The 4731-nt window shown below is 51.5% G+C and overlaps 1 pseudogene; it reads left to right on the plus strand.

The window, feature by feature from the left end:
* The first annotated feature begins 775 nt into the window (after positions 1-775).
* On the plus strand, positions 776-1014 carry LOC139226009 (U2 spliceosomal RNA; annotated as a pseudogene).
* Positions 1015-4731: the final 3717 nt, after the last annotated feature.

Raw genomic sequence — 4731 nt, forward strand, 5'->3', positions numbered from 1 at the left:
AGCTCACTCCACACCTGCCATCGGAGATTTAGAAGAGGAGGCCCCTTATCTGCTGCAATATATTAAAAGGGGAATGTTTAATCGCTTCACCGTTAACCTTGATGAATTAAAGGCAGTTTTAACACTACCCTCCAGAGGTCTGGCAGTACAGTCCCCAGCACTTACAGCACCCACACTTATCATGGGCAACTGCCTCCCTCGGGAAAAGAGAGCTCACCATTTGCCAGCGGCGGTACAGTCAATCCCAAAGGCACCATTTGTAACACGTTTAGTGGGCCAGCTACTTCGGGCAGTTCTCCGCAGCTCATTAAGCCCTGTGCTGTATTTATCTATGGCCGATGTTCAGTTTTTATCTCCAAAGGGGACCGGCGGCAGCGTCGGAGCTGCTGTGCTTCTCTCCCATGATTCTCGCTTTGCTAACAGACTGGCATTTGCTGTTGGCACGGCGCGAGGTCAATGCAGGAACTGACTGGAAGCTGCGTCCAACCCCAATCCGTATCTCAGCGACCAATAGAAGAAGGAGAGCCAGCATGGATCACAGCAGGTGGAGATCAGCTTTGCCATCCACCATTTATAGCGGGTAAATTGCGTTAGCACCAGTGCGCCCGTTCTAAAAGGTGTTGATATCCTCATCCTTACTTCCAAATCCCTCCATATACTTGCCCCACCCTATCTCAGAAATCTCTTCTAGCTATGTGACCCCACACATGCCCTCTTCCTCTCTGACACTGGCTTGCTTCTCATTAGCTACTCGCTCTGCTCCATTAACGCCCTGATCGCTTCTCGGCCTTTTGGCTAAGATCATGCGTAACTGACCTGACAGGGGAGTAACCACCATAACCCCAAGGTGGTTCTCCCTGGATCAGGAAGGTATATGCTTGCTTTTTTGGAAATAGGAGGTGGGTGGGGTGGCTTGACCCATCCACCTCCACGGAGGTGTGTGGGGGACCTGACCCATCCACCTCCATGGCACGAACCTGGTATTGCAGTACTTCCAGGAACGGTGCAGTGGCTCTAGGCCTTTTGGCTAAGAGCATTGGCGCAGAGTGATCCTTGAATGGGCCCAAGGTGACCTCTGGCGTTTGTGATTTGACAAAGAATTGGAACGATTGGCTACGAATTTCAAAAAAAAAAAAAAACGCCCTGATGGATGCGATAAAAGACGGCAAGCTGTGCAACGTCTTCAGCAACCCTGCAGACGGAGCACCGCGCAGATACACCTGGTCGAGACCAGACGGGTCCGTCCGTTCCAGAATAGACTTCCTGTTTGTGTCCCACACGCTCAAGGTCAGATCCACCGACGTCACGCCGGTGTTCTTCTCTGACCACTGCCTCCTACTGGCTGACTGTTGCCCACAGGAAAACCAGAAAGTTGGCAGAGGGATATGGAAGCTGAACGTGAAACTGTTGATTCCGGAAAACGTGGAGGAACTCAAGAGGGATTACAAAGGTTGGAGAACCATAAAACCCCTCTGCGATTCCCTGATGCACTGGTGGGAAACAATCAAGACAAACATCAAGAGGTTCTTCATCCTCAAAGGTGTTCAGGAAGCGAGAGGGAGACAGAGGGAATTGTCCCAACTCCAGAAGAGCATGCAAAACCTGCTCCTGTTGCAGTCGATGGGGGTCGATGTCGCGGAGGAACTCGAAGAGGTGAAGGGCCAGCAAGCCTCGCTCTTTGCCTCAGAGTCCTCCAAAATAATTTTCCGCTCCAGAGTCCGCTCCGTCAAGTAGGATGAGATGTGTTCGCGCTTCTTCTTCCAAAAGGTACACAGGGGGAGCTCTGTGATCACTAGCCTAAAGGAAGAAGACGGCTCTGTGACGTTTTCGCAGCCTGACATGCTGAGGATCAGCAAATCCTTCTATGCCAGGCTGTATGATGTCAAGTCCACAGACCGCGCGGCCTCCCAGTCATTCCTGTCGTCTATCATGGAGCTCCTAAACGACAGAGAGCGGGAGAGTCTGGATCACCCGTTAACTCTGGACGAGATGACAAAGGCCGTCCGGTCCCTTGCGACGATTAAAACTCCCGGAAGCGACGGCTTACCGGTCGAGTTGTATTCGGCTCTGTGGGACTGGATGGGCCCAGACCTGTTGGAAGTGTACGAGGGTATGCTTCTGGCTGGCAGTATGTCAGAATAAATGAGGAAAGGCATCATCACCCTCATCTACAAGCAGAAGGGAGAGAGGGAAGAAATCAAAAACTGGTGACCCATTTCGCTGCTCAATGTGGACTACAAGATCCTGTCAAAGGTCATCACCAACAGGATCAAGTCTGCTCTTGAGCTGGTGATTCACCCGGACCAGACCTGCGCTGTCCCCGGCAGGAAGATCTCTGATAGCCTCGCGCTACTCAGGGATACGATCGCCTACGTGCAGGACAGGAGGGTGGACACCTGCTTAATCAGCTTAGACCAGGAGAAGTCCTTTGACAGGATATCGCACACGTACCTGATGGACGTGCTCTCCAAAATGGGGTTTGGGGGGGGTATCCGCAATTGGATCCAACTGCACTACAGAGACATCAGTAGCACAGTTCTAATCAATGGGTGGGAAACTGAAAGCTTTCCAATCAGATCTGGAGTCAGGCAAGGCTGTCCTCTCTCGTCTCTCTTGTTTGTGTGTTGTATTGAGCCCTTTGCCAGGTCCATCAGGAGGGATGCGGGCATTAGAGGGGTGACTATCCCAGGCAGCGGAGGCGCTCAGGTCAAGACCTCCCTGTACGTGGACAACGTGGCCATCTTTTGCTCGGATCCGCAGTCGGTCCGCAGATTGCTCACAATCTGTGACCAGTTTGAACTGGCCTCGGGAGCGAAGGTCAATCGCAGCAAAAGCTAGGCCATGTTCTTTGGCAACTGGGCCGACCGATCCTTTATTCCCTTCACCGTTAAGCCAGATTACCTGAAGGTGTTGGGAATATGGTTCGGAGCGGACGGGGCGTGCGCCAAAAACTGGGAAGAGCGTATCGCCAAAGTGAAGCAAAAAATGGGATGGTGGAACCTGCGCTTCCTCTCCATGGCAGGAAAGAACCTAGTCATCAGGAGTGACGTGCTCTCAGGTTTGCTGCACGTGGCACAGGTCTGGCCCATCTCTCGCTCCTGTGCCGTGGCAGTCACCCGGGCCGTCTTCCACTTTGTCTGGAGGTCCAACATGGAACGTGTCTGCAGAGACACAATGTACAAATCTCTGGACAGTGGAGGAAAGGATGTTCCGAACGTGGCCTTCATCCTGATAGCCACCTTTGTGTGCGGCTGCATCAAGCTGTGCACAGACCCCCAGTACGCAAACACCAAGTGTCACTACGTGCTGAGGTTCTACCTATCCCCGGTATTGCGAAGGATGGGCCTGGCCACGCTGCCGCGAAACGGCCCCACCAGTTGCACCATGCCTGTCCACCTGTCCTTCATGGAAAAGTTTTTCACAAAAAACCCCTTTGACCACAAGGCCATAAAACAGTTGTCAGCACGTAATGTCCTGGATGCGCTACGAAAAAAGGAGAGGATGGACCCTGTTGGGTGGTTCCCCGAGCAGACTGTCGAACTCGTTTGGCAGAACGTCTCATCGCCAGAGCTTTCACACAAGCACCAAGACGTAGTTTGGTTGGCGGTGAGAAGGGCCTTACCCGTCAGAGCGTTCATGCACAGCCGACGTCTCAGCAGCACGGCACGGTGCCCCCGAGTCGGCTGCGGGGCGGATGAGATTGTCACCCACCTCCTTCAGGATTGCACCTTCGCAAGGCAGGTTTGGAAAGAGATGCAGTGTTTGCTGTCGAGGTTCATCCCGAGCAGCTCCATAACACAGGACTCTGTGCTCTACGGGCTGTTCCCAGGGACACACACCGAGACAGACATCACCTGCAGCTGGAGGGCCATCAACTCGGTCAAAGACGCTCTTTGGTCTTGCCGAAACTTGTTGGTCTTCCAGAGCAAGGAGATGTCCACGTCTGCGTGTTGCAGACTGGCGCAATCCAAGATCCAGGATTACGTGCTGAGGGACGCACTTAAAATTGGTGCAGTCGCCACAAAGGCACGGTGGGGAAGGGCCACAGTTTAAAGCCCTTCTGCCACGGTAAACCCGGGGGCAGGAATCAGTACAAAACTCCCCTCGGGCCGTACTTGTAACTTCCTTATCCAATTTAAGACTGACATTCTCAGTGAAGGGTCATTGAAGTTGAGGTTCCATGGAGCACCATGATCTGTAAACGCCTATGTAGTGCCATGTACAATGCAAGGTCTGTTTCGTAATGCACGTTGAAAAGAAAAAAAATGTAAATGTACCGTCACCCATTCCGTGTACTGTATAGTGACACATGTAATGTAATTTGTCGAATGTACTACAATGTATCCCGTATTGTACCGAATTGTACTTGAACTGAAAAGCAAGGAAATGTATCAAACAGAACTGCCGTCAGCACCCAAATGGAGTGTATGGGATTGCTGACCGCAGCCAAATGTACTGAACTGCTTTTGAACGTACTGTACAAATTTTTATATGAATAAAGTATATTTTGAAATTAAAAAAAAATTAACGCGTCCCTCTGCCTGCTGCAACTGGTGACTCTGCTGCTGGTGTGTACAGTGAATCACTGGCATCATTAGCAGTGCAAACTGTGGCAAATATCCTGATGGCACAACACTGTTTCACAATCAGCAAGTGTTCTTCTGGTTCCACTTACTGTTGTAATCAACAAGGTGTCCAAAGAAAGATGGTATATGCTCTTGCATCATCACG

This window comes from Pristiophorus japonicus, chromosome 15 (assembly GCF_044704955.1).
Source record: "Pristiophorus japonicus isolate sPriJap1 chromosome 15, sPriJap1.hap1, whole genome shotgun sequence".
NCBI lineage: Eukaryota > Metazoa > Chordata > Chondrichthyes > Pristiophoridae > Pristiophorus > Pristiophorus japonicus.